Genomic DNA, 15041 nt, shown 5'->3' with positions numbered 1-15041 from the left:
AGGGATATATTGGATTATGATTTACATGGATATTTAATAATACAAAAAACTCCTACCTATTTAATTAACCTATTTAATTAGAATATATATGGAATCATTAAATATCCATGATTACAAATTAGATTTTTTTTTTTAAATTCCAAGAATATATTAGGTATGCAATTCATTTAATATTTCTTAGGATATTTAAGGGCCAAGATATATTTTTTTTTTTTTTTTTGCTAAGTCAAAATTTTTATTAATGAGAAAAACAAAAGTTTAATACAAAAGAGAACTGGTGCTCAAAAACAGAAAAAAAAGGACATAAACTAAACATGAAACAACCTAGCAAGGAAAGCTAACCAATTCTATAACATTTTCAGTCAGGCATCTCTATTTGAATTAAAGAAGTAGGCCTTCCATCATATTGAATCACCTACCCCAAATTTAGAGATGCACCTTCCTTAGCCATAACATTTGCAGAAAAATTAATTTCTTTGTAGCAATGAATGTACTTGACTTCAGTGATATGTTAACAGGCCTTCTCCCATCTTGCATGAATAAACCAAGAAACATTTCCTCTTGTAAAATATTCCACCACTGATTTAGAATCTGAGCAGATGATGATTCTATTACATGACATTCTCACTGCCCATTCCAGAGACCAAATTACAGCCATCACATTTGCAATGTGTTTAGTAGCAATACCAGCACCACCAGAATTAGCACCCAGCACTTGACATAAATGATCTCTGACAATAATCCCAAACCCTGCATTGCCTGGGTTACCAAAAGTTACACAATTATAGCAGAACATAATATATCCTTCAGCTGGAACATTCCATCTACATTCTATAATAGAATTGAATTTGGTGCTTCTGTTCCTTATATTGAAAAATGACAGAACGTTTGAATCATAATTTTGATTCCACTTTGTACCCTTCATCCTGTAGCTTCTTCATATACCAGATTCAAGATTCTACTTTTGAAATGATTTTCATTAGGTAGAATGTTATCAAAAAATGCCATGTTTTTTTGAAACCAAAGTTCTCTAATTGTGGTGCAAGCTGCAGTTAGCCATATTTCTTGAACTATAGAACTTTTATGCTTGGCAAGATTGAAAACATCATCAAAGGAATTAGGTTGTTTGAAGTTAAACACATTACCTAGCTATTTCCATATTTTGGTGCTAAATTTGCAGAACCACAGAAGATGTTCCATGTTATCTTGAGATTCTTTGCATATGCTGCATCTTGAAGCCATTGAGTATCCTTGCATGACCTTTTTAATATCATCCACATAAATATTCTGTTTGATTTTCCATACATTTCTTGCTATTCCAGGATGGAGAAAATGTTTCTCATGTTTCTTTGTGTCTGATTTTGTTGACTGCAGCTGAAGTAGTAAAATTACCTTTGATATCACCAATCCACATAATTCTATCAGAGACTCCACTAAAAGCTGGCAAGGCAGAAGTTAAGTGACACATTATATCATTTGGAACATTCCAAGTTTGATTGAAGATTAAATCTTGAACTGTCATCTTTAAGTGATCTTTAACATAATCAGTGTATCCAATAATTTCAATTAAGGGTTGTTCACCAATCCATATGTCAAACCAAACAGAGATTTGTTCACCATTACCAATGTTCCACCTTATGTCATGCTTCAACTGTTGCCAAGCCCATTTAAGTACATTCCAAACTGAAGAATATCTCCATTTGCTATTCGACTGACTATTTTTATCTTTATATTTTGCTGCAAAATATTTGGACCCTTCATCATTTGAAGTATGTATTCTCCACATAATTTTCATTAATAATGCTTTATTCACAACTTCAAGCCTTCTTATACCAAGACCTCCTTCATTCAAGGGAGTGCACAATTTCTTCCAGGATAAGATATCATATTTTCTTACTTCATAGTCACCTGACCCTAGGTCCTTGATTGCTTCTGTGTTGATATCTTATGTTACGGATTCGGGGACCATAATTCCTTCGTCTTAACTCCTCGTACCTCTGTTGATCGATCACTCCTGGTCTCCACTTGACACAACTACAAATTTCGCCGGAACTGGGGTTGAAGGTTCCCCTTTCTCATGTTTCGGATCATTCTCCACGACATGTACTTTTCTTGGTAATAACCTTGAATTTCCTTCCTTTGCTGGAAGTGGTGTTACTTCGCTGACTTTCCTCTGCTCTCTTCCAACGCTATGTATTCCTCTCGATACTCCCTTAATTCATTCATTGTTAAGGAATTCCGGATTATGAATATTTGGGTGTACAACAGGTCGGTCGGGAATAAGGCGTTCACGAAGTCTAGGATAAAAAATTTCTCATCAACTCGTCCCGCAAGTTCGCTACACACTGTCCTCCATCTAGTTACTAGTCCTCGCAAACTTTCCAGTGGTCTTCTCCTTAGGTTAAACAAGGTCTCGATTCCCGGCCTCAGCAAGTTGTTACTTATGTACGTTGTTAGGAATATTCTCTGTAGGTATTTAAATTACGAAATTGACCTTTCTGGTAGCCCGTCGAACCATGCCAACGCTTCGCCGGTCAAGCTCTCCGGGAAGTATTTACAGAGCACCGCTTCGTTTCGTCCCAACTGCATCAATGACAGAGTATACTGCTTCAAGTGTTGCACAACACTTTCCGATCCGCTAAATATGCTTGAAAATATTGGTAACACACACTTTTCAGGAATGTCCGCATACATTATCTCATAGGTGAATGGAGATTTATCTGCTTCCTTTATCGCCTTCGCCAGTTGCACCCTACCACCTCTTCGCGATTTTTTTATCAGCGTCCTGATATCTCGTAGATCATTCAAGACCTCCTGGTTCAGGTTTCCTTCATTTCTTTCATGTTGGTCGCCTCTCATCACGCTAAGCCTTCATTCCCCACGTATGATTGCTTCCTCGTGTCTCCGGTTTACGTTGTGTTGCCTTTCCTCTTATCGCCTCATTTCGTCTTCTTTCCTCATTTCTTCTTCGTATCTCCGTCTTTGATCTTCCCATCTCGTTGCCTCCAATGCTCTCCTCAGATCTCTTTCTTCACTGCCTTCCCTTTGCCGTCTTTATCGTCGCTTTCCTTCATCGTCCTCATGGGAAACTATCCTCCGTCGTGGCTCTTCTTCCCCTGACGATACCGTGTTTCCTTCCGAGTCCATGGCGTCAACTTCTGTTTCCTCGCTAAGTTGGCGATTTTGTAGCTCCAACCTAGCGTTTTGTCTCATCAGTCGGGCGTGTTGCTCTGCTAGATCCCTGTCTCGTTCCCGTTCAAGGCGAAGTGTCTCCCTTAGCTATTCCAACGTCATATGTTCTTCATCAATGTTTTCTTCCAACTCTTCGTGGGTCATTTATTCCTCGGCATCGGTGTCCGTGTCAAAACTGTGTATCAAGCCTTCCCTAAAATCATCTTCACCGATCTGATTATTCCGTCGTCGGTTCACGCCTTTCCTTTCCCCTGCAACCGATGTTTCTCCCTGTTCCCTTCTTCCTCATCTCTTCGCTTCCAAACGTTTGCTTCTTCTTGTCGCTATCAAGTGCCTCGCTCGATCTGGTATTCTGGCCATCGACTGATCCTTGGTTCGGTATCTCCAAATCTATTTCCATTCGATGATGCAACGCCCAAAGATTACTCCCTCTCCTATATTTTTAATCTTAACTACGAATAAATCGTTTAAGATCTACAAAATCCTAACCTTAAAACAACTAGCCAGGATATCTAACTTCTACCATTTTAAAACAGTTTCAACCTTTCTCAAACTCTTAGATGAGGATGAATCCCCGATCTAAGTCCCTGTTTCTGGATGCCAAAATGTAACTACTGGAAATCCAGTAGCACACCCAAGTAAGAAAAGAAACAGATCTAAGACATGATAAAGGTTTTGGATAAGAAATTCTTTATTGATTAACCACTCCCACCAGTGGAAAATGCAAAAAAAAACAGAAAAGTCCTATTACCTCTGAAAAGGACTGCTTTGGGGAGCCCCACTCGGTAGTCTTATTTCCCGAAAAGACTGCTTCTGGGATTAGTTTAATTTTCAAAATTACGTCTTCCTTTATCCATCGATGAATATATAGAGATAGACGTTTTACTTTTATATCAAAGAACATAAAAGATGGTCTGAATAATTTTAGAATAGCTAATTCGTCTGAATCACACTTTAACTGGTATATCTGACTGGACTTATTTCAGAAAATCTGATTCATTTAAATCGTCTGACTTAATTCTGACTGAACCAACGATTAAAAACTAATTAAATTGAAATTAGAAACTCATCTCATAAACTAATCAAAACATTCACCATTGAATTCAAATCTGAAATTTGTTGTACAAACTGAATTCACATGTGAATTGAGCCGAGACTTGGGTCAAAACCCCAAAAAATTCTACACAATCACTGAATCCACACCAATTTTAAGTTCTTAAAAATTTATGTTCTTACAATTGGTGGAAACTAACCTACACACAATGAAATAAACCAAAACCAGCAAAAAGATGAACTGAGCTGCCCAACTGATCAGAATAGTATACCTGCATCAAAACAAGTATGGGCATTAGAAGTTTAACAACAAAGTTCTGACACCATAGCATGAATGGTTCTAAAAAACAAGCAATTCTCTAACAACTGAGTTATGGTTAATCTTCCTCGCATAAATGAAACTCGAGTGACGTGCAAATAATTTCAGACACTAATACATGTGCATTCACAGCCAAATATAGCTGGCAATATCTAGGCTAAGCATAGACAAGAAAAATATGCCAAACCTGCCAATATGTTGTCATAGTTTTCATAACTCCAAGTGAACGCTAACAAAACGTTTATAGAAGAGACGTCAAACCTTATTAGAACGACCAGGTACTTAATAAAACCGGCAACAATCGAGTATTAAGATTGATATAGCTATTTTTACTCATTAGGAAGTGAAATAGCGTAGTTCTTAGCTGACCCCTTGCTATTTTATAGCACCTCTCTGCAAACAGGACAAAATAACTACTCGATGACGTGCACTGACCACACCAAAAAAACCTGACCTGACTTGACCTCATTCTCCCAGCTTTTAACTTTCATCCCTTGCAAACCCACTTTCATGTACATTTTGGACAGAAGAGTACACATCAATGATCCAAAATAGTTTCTTAAGTACAAAGATACTAAGATAATAACTCGAACATGTGAGCCATAATAGTAAACTACATCATCCCTCGGTGATTTTAAAGCAAAGTTTTCATTTCAAGAGAGGATAGATAACTGGAACTTTAGTTTAGAAGCCAAATCAAAATAACTATTCATCCAATAAAGCAGATCATATATTAATCATAGTAAAACTTTTCCCACAAACTGGAATAAGATACTACCCAATATAGCATTTTCCACGCCTCCCATCCATACAGAAATATAATATGGTCGTTCGGTGGGCATACCTTTGGCCGAAGTTAAATCCATCAGAAGGAAGTTGGGGCTGGGTCCCTCCACAATGGAACTCTGTTTGGGCAGCATCACCTGGAGGAGGCATTTCATCTTCCTCCTCCAACTAGTAAGTCTCAAGAATTTTCACCGCCTGCTCATATATCTCAGTGTTGTCGTGACTCTGTAAGTTTTCAATCTTCTCCAATTCCTCTGCCTCATCAATCATATGAGCATACAAGTTCACATCATCAGTGTTGCCAATGGTCTTCTCAGCCTCACCAACTATCAGAATATTCTCGAGATCTTCCAAACAGACAGTAACAATCCTAGCATCAGGGCATATTAGAAGATCGCACAGTGGTTTGATACATCCACGAAGTACCTGTCACATATTAAGATCCAAGATTCAAATAAACTCATCAAGTAAGAACTAAAACAGGGCACAACGCTGCTGAACCCAAGAAAAACAGAACGAATACGTACTTGATCTGCTCATGGGATCCCACAGAAGTTGCATTTGAGATTGCCCAAGCAGCTTCCTTTTTGATATCAAACTCAGCATTTTGAAGGAGATGGATTAGAGGACCAATAATATCAGCAACTATCACGGACTACAAAAGATTGAAACGAAAGCATATCCCATTAGTGCAAATGTCAGAAAATGCAAGAGACTTTTGGTGCAAATGGAGTTCAAGGACAGAATGGAGTCCACCTTAAAAACATAATATATAATACCTAAATCTGGTTTTTGGTGCAAGCTTCTTTCTTGATACTCTTTTTAAGGTTGTGTCCACAGGTTCATGAGGCAGGGAAGCGGTTGAAGTTAAATGATACACTAGATAGAGGATAAAACAAAACATAAGTCAACATAACAAAAAAGGTTTAATCATCACATTTCGTAAGGATAGAGGTTAAACAAAGACATTGATACCTGGGTCTGACGATCATCTCCAGTGACGATATTGCCAACCGTGCGGAGGGCAGGAATGAGTACAGTAGGAGATGGATGACTGGAAAATAAAATCTCTCACAAATCACCATACACCTAGCAGTATTTAGAAACATAATACAGTAAGGTGATACTTACCGCAATAACTCAACAAGTCGGCAGCAGGCACCAATGAGCATAAGACTTCATAGCCCAAGGATCAGACATTTTAAACAAAACCAGTATCAGTAAGATATTAAATAAAAACAATACTACAAGACACTAACACTGAGACAAAAGGAGAAAGGACAGAGTAAGAATCATGTCAAGAGGCCGATAAAAATAAACATGATTTGAAATTGTAGGATTATAGGTCATGAATTTTATCAGCGTTTCAACTGGTTTCCAAAATGAGGTGAACCGAATTGAATGCATTACTTTGACATGGAAAAGATATAAGAAGTAGCTACATAAAGTTCTACTCAGTGACAACTGGAGTATTGTCATCAATTGCTCCCATGTATCGCAAACCCCTAAAACACAGGAAAAATAACTTAAAGAACCTTACTATGCATTAAAATGTATATACAGAATGCATAAGATATACTCTCTAATTATATCATGAGGATTGATGTGTTCATCAGTTAGCAAGTAACAACAATGAAATTTTGAGATTACATAGCCATTCTGCAGGAATTATGCATTGAAGATATCTGAAAGTTATTCATACAGTAGACGTTTTGAACAGTACACAATCATATAGTGAGCTTTCAAGCTTCTGTTTTGAAGTTTCTGTAAATAAACAGTTCATATCTGAAATGCGCATTGCAGCGGCTTCGCCATCCATAATAATAAAATGGCAACCTTAATTTCAGTTCTAAAGTTATGAAACAGGAAGGGTCATTCTAAACCATGTATAAGTATGTCATACACAGCTAATCAACGGACTCCGCTTCATGTTATTCACATTGCATCACGCTGACTTTCCAACTATAATGAAAAATAAACTCTGAGAATGTTGTACCCCTATCAAAACCATGTGCACGAGAAATTTGCTTACAACTATTTTATGAAAGATGAATTGTACTGCAATTAATGTATCAAGTATACTTTGACAATATCGCTACCCTCACTTTACCCAAAGATGTCCTTGTGTCCAACTACTAATCCTAATCAATATGTATCAATTTTTTAATCTAATAGTACTACTCTCATACACCATAACATTATTTCAATTGAAGTTGTCTAATATGTCCAACCATGACAATAATAGTTCTGATTCCCAGCAGTAATCCACTCCCCCCAACGATTTTCATACTAGAAAGTGGTAAAAACAATCGAGTTGAAATCCTTACCTCGCCTTTACCAAGCCGTGCTCCTGTCTTTGGATCAACGGCAACCGAACCAATAACTATCATATCAACCTTGAGCTTCTCGTCAAGACCAATTGGCTTTCCATGCTTGGCTAACCCAAGCTTCACCTGTAGTGCTAGGAGATAACATACTAGATTCCAGCACTGAGAAGAAACCTGTCCTCTGCAGTGGCTGTGGTGTCAACTTCTTCTCACCTAATTCAACATCAAATAAACTATATACTCAGTTCAAATTCTTACCAGAAAATCCACATAATCAAGCTACATACATCAATTAGCCACAGAAGTGACAGAACAACACTAACCTGAGAGTGTTGGAAATCGAACCTTCTTTTGTGGAGAATCATCAACAAACAACCTCATTGCAAACAGATCTAAACAACTAACAACCCACACATCTTTCAAATGTGTCAAGGCTGTAAGCAATATATCGTATACCTAAAAATTAAGAAAACCCATTACTCAAAAGTCTAAACCAACCATTACAAAAACAAGAAAAATATCAAACGCAGACAAATCAACCGGAGAAAAGCAACAAAGAAAAAACCAATTAACAGAACACTATTAACTTGAGCAATACCATGAGAATCATGAAATTAGTACCAATCTATGATGCAGTTAAATCCTTCTTTGTGAAGTTGCAGACGATTACCTCAACCTAAAAGACTCAAAAAACAAACAAAATAAACCATTAGTTAGGGTTAAAGATCAAAATAGAATTATAGTTATGTTCAAAATTATATTTAGGGGTTTTGTTTCTTACACTACGAGAAGAGATTCTTCTACCCATTTTGACGAGTTCTCGTGTCGGGAAAATTAGAAAAATAAAACACCTTCCTGCAAAAAAAAATGAGAGAGGATGGAGAGAAATTAAAAATCGTTAATAATACTAAAAATTTAAGTTTATCAAATTTATGAAGCAAGAATTAAATCGATATTACCCCTGATGATTTAAGAAGAAAAACAACTAGATCTAGAATTACAAAGTTTCCTTTTGATTTCTGCTGGAACATGGATTTTGAATTTCAGATAGAAGTTAGGATAAAGTATGATTTCTAACAGCAAGTTTTAATCTGTAAAGAAAGCCATCCGAAGTCGTTTTTATAAATCCTAAACAGACATAAAAAATTCATTTTCCACTAGTGTCCAAGTCGTTTTTATAAATCCTAATCTCTCACTCTAAGCAAAGCTCACTCCTTTCCAAGAATCCGCCCCTCATACATTGCCCAAAGGACCTCTATTCATAGACCAATCGACCCTAATGATGTACAACTCATTTTACTTCGTCTGTATCTCGTGGAGATGTTTTATACTTCGCCCAGATCATTTTCCATAAAGTTTTCTCCTTTATTTCGCTGACAACTTTGGATATTTTTCGGGACAGCTGTCTCTTTTCTTGCTCCATAATCTACTGACTTCGCCAATTATCTTTTCAGCCAAGTAACCTTATTTTGCCAACCTGTACTTCGTGATTGGTATCTTGTCGGGTACTCCAACTGATTCATTTATGTTTTAGATTCCTTATGTGAGATACTTCATTTTAGGATGTTTCCTCTTCGTATTTCGTGTTATTAGTTGGTGGCGAGGTAATTCTGACATTTGATTTGACAAGTCACTGACCGGGATCTTTGAGTGAGATTCTTCAGTCGTGCGGCCACCTGGTGAGCCTATTTTGTGTACCTACATTGGTGTCAAAAAAAAAAGAAAAATAAAAAAAGAAACTAAGGAGGCACAAAAGTACATAGAGAAACAGAAAGGAAAGAAGGGGAAAAGAAAGGACCTTACTACAGCCAGACAACAGGGCTACTCCAAAATTGAGACCTGACCTGTCACAATTTAATGGTGAAGAAATGAATGACTCTAACACTGGGATTGGTAGTAAGGATGAAGATGAAACGATCAAAAATCTGAATTAATTGTTCTAGATCTGGCCCATGTTAGTTGTCCCAGTTTAAGAATTTTCCGAAAAGAAAAACCCAGAAAGTATAGCAGGGTACAATGAGGAGCCTGTCCAAGCTAAAGCCTACATACCCCACTAGACTAAGTTATGTAATTCAATTTCGAGCGTACATGTTAGGACTGTCGAATTATTACCACTTAAACTAAACAGACATGCATGACGCATGCACAAGAATATTAATTCCTAACTGATTACCACATTTTGATCCCTATATTCAGTATGTCGGGTGTGAAAATGACAATGAGAATAGGTTTCTGCTAAAAATAATTGCCTACTTCATTTGTTTCTATTAGTCTAGACTCTTAAATTTTGATACTTAGATTAAATTCAAGATAGATATCATTAATAATGAAACAATAATATTATAAATCAATGATAAAATTAAATAATCAATAAAGAAAGAAATCTACACATCAAAATTATAATGAAGACAATTTTTAACGTAGTTCGGCACTAACGTCTATATCCACGGATGAATCCGTAGGATGAAATATGTTATTGATCTTCAAAATTCTGTAAGGTGGATTTACATTAACATAGTGATTCCTATTTATAGGAATGAAAGGATAAACAAGAAACAGTAAACCCTAGAACAAATTGATTGTGTTGACTTGGTAAATCTTACCCAAGCAAGATTTCCAGACTTAATAGAAATCTTCTGTGCACGTATACTAGATCGCACGTGCTATATATATTCCAACATAGACAGTTGTTTTTCCTCATGTGGTAATAAATGGGTAACAGATAATAATGTCCCAACTCCCAACGTATGGCTTGGACAACCCAACTTAGCCTCCCTTAGAGCAATTGCAGTGGTGCGATCAAAACCAAAGATCAAAGATCAAAAAAAAGATCAAATTTTGGGTTTAGTCCGTGTTGTCACGTAACGGTGGCGATTAAAATTTGGTCGCGCGTAATTTAAAGATCCGCCCCAAAAAAATTTCATCGGGCGTATCTCAAATGTCCGCCCAATCAATCACCAGGCGGACTTTAAGTTTACGCCTGTCAACAGGCGTACTTTAAGTTTACGCCTCATTTTTTTTTTTTTTTTTTTAATTTGAATTTTCATCGGGCGTAATTTAAATCTCCGCCCGTTAACAAGCGTACTTTAAATTTACGCCCAGCAACAAGCGTACTTTAAATTTACGCCCGACTATATTAGGATTTGGTATTTGGTCGCGACCAAATATGGTCTGGAATTTGATCTTTGGCTGGGATTTGATCTTTACTCCGTCCCACTGCGTCACGATCTCATCCCAAATTTTTGGTTATACTCGCCCACTGTGGATGCTCTTACCCAGGGTACAATAAGGAGCTGCCCAAGCCAAACACCACAGACCCCCCACTAGATTGAATTTGATTGGAATACAAATTTCTTCCCACTGTGCCACAAGACCTTCCAACAAAACTTGGCTTGATTGGGTATACCGAGATTAATTGGGGTATACCCATTTTGTTCCCAACCATAATAGAGGGTTAAGGGGTACCTAATATATATAAAGTTACCTAATTACCCTTTTCCTAATAATAACCAAAACCACCCCTTTTGGGTTTTAGATCAAAACCTTATTAATTTCTTTTCTTCTCCTTCATCATCAATCTAGTGATCAATTCTTTTCTTTTACTCTATATTTCATCATTTTCAAATGACAAAATATCGTAGATTATGATTTTTTTTATTGTCGATTAAACCTTTCAAATTCATTCTAGTACTTAGTTTTGTTATTTGAATGACAAATTAGATCAGAAAATTTGGAATTGTTGAATTGTAGTTACACGGTATTTGTTTGTCGAGCATGCGACTTTTCATATTTAAGCTTATAGGATGAACAACATGCCGACTTTTCATATATTGTTTTTAGTCGGCAAGGTTATAAGATGAATAGCATGCCGACTTTTCAAAGATTTTTGTTTCTGAAAGTAATATTTACAGGGTCGGCACGGTATTCATCCTTATACCTTTCCGACTATAGTTTAGTCGGAAAGGTTATGAAATTAAAACCTTGCCGACTAATTATGCATTTGTAACACCTTTCTCTGTATGTCAAACAATCCTATAATCGGCATGGTATTTTTTGTCTACCTTGCCGACTATAAGGTAGCCGGCAAGGTAAAAAATCAATAAGATGCCGACTAGTGAAGCATTTACAACAGTCTCTTGTGTGTTAAAAATAATAAAGCCGACATCTTCTTCATTCACCGACCTTGCCGTCCGGATAAAGTCTCCATGTTATTCATTCGTAGACCTTGCCGACCAGATATAGTCGGCATGTTCGTCATTCGTCGACCCTGCCGACTTTTCATAGTTTCAGAACTGAAAGTGTTGATTTCTTCTTTAATTTTGAGTATGATTTCATACATTAACTTTCCAATCCCCTTTATAGAAGTATTTGGGTAGTATGTTTTCATTTTCGCTGCAAAAAAAAGTTCTCAAAACAATTTTTTTCATCAAAAGTCTTCCCACATGAGTTCAATCAAAAACAAAATTTGATAACTTAAATTCATAAGTTTTAATCTATTTAATTAATTCATCTAAACTCAATTAATTAACCTAATCAAAAATTTTAGTGTTAATTAAACAAGGATATATTAGCCATTTAGAAAATATAAGATTAAAGGATAGCCCGTTTTAATTCAAAATGACCTGGATTTTATCTCATTAGGTATACCCTAATTAATTTAGGTATATCCCAATCAAGCTAGGGAAGAAAACATCGGGGTATCAATTTTGGGGAGTTTTATATAAATTTTTACACACTTCCGAGTATACAGGTATCCTTTAGCAATTAGCAGTCGTGAAAGTAAACACCTGCAAACACTTTAAAAGGGATTCCACTCATAGTACATTATTGAGCTTAACTGCAGTGACAGTCTGACGTCATCGTAGGCTTTGTTATTGTACATGACAATACTATTAGAATCCTATTATTGGGGTTTAGAAAGTCAAGTTTTTTTGGGTGCTTTCTAGGGTCACCAAATATCAATTGGGACACCCCTCATAATATATTTATATAAAGACTAATATGACTCCTGTGATTTTAGATAATAAAACGTGATTAACATTATTAACCATGATTAGCAAATCAATTAAGACTAATTCATCTCTTTAAGTGAAGTGATGCAACTGAAAATAAAAACAAAAGAAAATTAGAGGGAAGAGGAGGAGGAGGAAGAGGAGGAGAAGAAGAAATTTGGAGAAATTTTTTGCAAATGAGTGATTCAAGAAAGACTTTTGATGTAGGTGACCCTTCGTCTTCAAAATATGATAATATATTATTACCCATCAACAACGATCAGTTCTTTGCTGATTTTTCAGAAAATCATGAATTTTTTTATCAAACTCAAAATAACCCTTATGAACCTTACTATGATTCCGAAGGACCAACCCAAGAAGAAGAATAAATCGAAGAAACCAATGCTCAAGATTACCAGGTATACCTCTATTCTAGCTCCAATTTCATTTCTTAAGCTCAGAGTGGCTAGAAGTTTCAATTTTTTCCTTCTGGAAACCCTAGTTTTCCAGCCGTCTGGTACAATCACGGCTGGGAAACAATGAACTCTCAGCCGTTATGAAACCTTACGGATGGGACGATGAAAATTTCCTGGTCGTAACTAGTCAATTACGGCCAGCTTTTTTCTACGTGCATGGGAAGCATTTAATACTGTCGGCGGCGGTTAGGTTTCCTGGACGAAAGTATTAAATGATATTCAATGCTGACGGCGCCGGCTGGGTTACCCAACCGTTTATAGTTTTACGGCTGGATTTCTAAGCCGAAAGCAGACTCATCCAAAAACAGGGAAATAAACGGCCAATAACTCCTATACGTAAACTTTTTACGGATGGGACCATGGGCAGTCGACCCAGCCGTTTAATTCCTGACGGCTAGAATATTCCTAGTCGACCCAAACGTAAATAATATTACGGCTCTAACATTACCTTTTCACCTAGCCATTTAGCTACTGACGGTTGGGTATTCAATATCGACCCAGCCGTTTCTGTGTGTTTTTTTTAACAAATGATGTGACATATTTAATTTTGTTATAGATTGTACCGTACATTCTGGTATAATATCAAGAGGTGGTTATGGAAGACCAAGAGGTGGTTATAGAAGACCAACCGCCACCGGTGCAATTTTCCGAGGACACAAGTGCTCACTATGCAAACAACTTTGAGTGGAAACATAAGAAAGATGCAAAGAAGTGGGATCAAGAACAAGGGCTGAAAAAGATGTGCATCATAGTCCAGAATAAACAAGTTACTCCCACTAGATTTCAAATGGTTTGCGAGTGTAGTGGAAAGTATGAGAGCCATTGGAAGAAGGGTAGTGAGTAAGCCAAAAACAACGAGGAAGAGGGGACGTTATAATATGAAGAAGTGCAGATGTCCTTTTAAGATTAAATTTAAATTTAACGACGACAAGAAAGTGTGGTATATGGAAAAAGTAGTCTCGGGTTATCATACTCATCCTATTCCGAAGAGTTTGATCAACCATCCTTATTCGGCAAGGCTCAATCTTTTAGAAAAATAGTTAGTACGTGTGTTGAGTAAAAGACGTACAAGACCTATTGATATTCTTAGTGGCGTGAAGGTGTTAAACCCCTCAAACGCATCCTCATTGGCAACTATCTATAACGAAAGAGAAAAATCTAGAAATGGGTTATGGCAAAATAGGGTGCTTATGCAACAATTATTATTTTTGTTTGAGGAAGCAAAGTACTCTACCGCCCACGACACGAACGACGAAGGTGAAGTGGAATATCTTTTCACCGCGAATCCGGAATGTGTAGAATTGACAAGATGCTTCCATCGAATTCTCTTTATGGATTGCACGTATAAAACGAACAAGTACAACATGCCGATATTGAAATTTATTGGGCAAACATCTACCAAGTCGACATTTATCGTTGCATTTTGTTTCTTGAAAGACGAGTCGAAAAAAAGTTATGAATGGGCATTGCAAAAGGTCAAGCTATTGTATCAAGAAGGTTATACTCCTAGGGTGTTGATTACGGATAATGAGAAATCATTGATGTGGGCTATACCACGTGTTTTTCCCGACGCGCGTCACCATCTTTGCGCGTTTCATATATGATAATATGATAACAATGTTAGTTTGAAGGGTGGTGATCATATGAACCTTTGTATGAATGTGGTGAATCTTTGTTTTTTGAATCGCTTATTATGAATGAAAATTTTAATCTAGTTTTATCATATATTTAAAAAAACTAATTTTGAATCAATCATTACGGACAGGTTTGACGCCAACACGACCTAGTCGTTTAATAGAAACGGCTGGGAATACCTGGTCGTGTACTAAACAACGGCTGAAAAACCCCACCGTTTAAAAAGTAACGGCCTGAAAACCCAACCGTGATTACCAATTCA

The 15041-nt window shown here is 36.7% G+C and overlaps 1 long non-coding RNA gene across 3 annotated transcripts; it reads right to left on the bottom strand.

Annotated features, from left to right (window-relative positions):
- Window positions 1-4263: 4263 nt before the first annotated feature.
- LOC113321379 lies at window positions 4264-8799 on the bottom strand. Of its 3 annotated transcripts, none has more exons than XR_003346626.1 (11): window positions 8637-8799; window positions 8459-8532; window positions 8276-8353; window positions 8001-8133; window positions 7678-7890; window positions 6482-6855; window positions 6326-6404; window positions 6130-6229; window positions 5878-6005; window positions 5409-5776; window positions 4264-4517 (listed from the first exon to the last, which is right to left on the bottom strand). It is a non-coding gene; the product is annotated as an uncharacterized LOC113321379 (long non-coding RNA). The 3 variants fall into 3 exon arrangements; XR_003346625.1 differs by having other exon boundaries at window positions 6482-6526; XR_003346627.1 differs by having other exon boundaries at window positions 6482-6526; window positions 8299-8353.
- Between the last annotated feature and the right edge of the window lie 6242 nt (window positions 8800-15041).

The sequence above is a fragment of the Papaver somniferum genome, chromosome 11 (assembly GCF_003573695.1).
Source record: "Papaver somniferum cultivar HN1 chromosome 11, ASM357369v1, whole genome shotgun sequence".
Taxonomy (NCBI): domain Eukaryota; kingdom Viridiplantae; phylum Streptophyta; class Magnoliopsida; order Ranunculales; family Papaveraceae; genus Papaver; species Papaver somniferum.
This window is presented reverse-complemented; position numbering and strand designations above follow the sequence as displayed.